Source organism: Oratosquilla oratoria, chromosome 13 (assembly GCF_046742065.1).
Source record: "Oratosquilla oratoria isolate Oo_2021 chromosome 13, ASM4674206v1, whole genome shotgun sequence".
Taxonomy (NCBI): domain Eukaryota; kingdom Metazoa; phylum Arthropoda; class Malacostraca; order Stomatopoda; family Squillidae; genus Oratosquilla; species Oratosquilla oratoria.
The window spans coordinates 14,610,138-14,610,895 of NC_134789.1; positions in this window are offsets into that span (position 1 = coordinate 14,610,138).

Genomic DNA, 758 nt, shown 5'->3' on the forward strand with positions numbered 1-758 from the left:
CCACCCCTTCTTCTCCCCCACGGTGAGCACATCCGCCTAACCCCCCACACCCAACCCCAACCCCTTACCCCGTGACCTCTGAGATCCCATTGTCTGACCCCTGACCATAGGCTTATATATATCTGTCATCCCCGATTTGTCAATTTTTCCCCCATCCCTTTAAATGTAAGTCTTCTTGTACCATTGTCATCGTATATATTTGCATTTATATTGTATCCCTCATATTTTACCAGTATTGTTCATGCACACAATTGTCAACATTATTGTATTTATGTAATTTTTGTAATTTTGTCACCATTACTGTAATTATGTAATTTTTGTTATTTCAGTTTACTCTTGAAAATGTCTTCATTAAGACGAAACGTTGAGCTCAAATAATAGAGAGAAATGGAAGAATACAGTGATTTAGTTTCAATTCACCGGATTAATGGCAAATATCTAATCAGGAAAATCAAGAATACGAGGAAAATCTGAATAACTACAACAATGCTGTCGTTTTTAACTCCACGTATATATACATATAATATATATATATATATATATATATATATATGTGTGTGTGTGTGTGTGTGTGTGTGTGTGTGTGTGTGTGTGTGTGTGTGTGTGTGTGTGTGTATGTACGAGTAGATGTATATGTATATATGAAATGTCATTGGATTGAAAGGAGGTCAAACCTCTGAACTTCATCCATCATCAATCGCCATTTAGGACGAGCACGAGAGTTGAAGACTCGCCATCCATGCCCCGGATCCACTGCA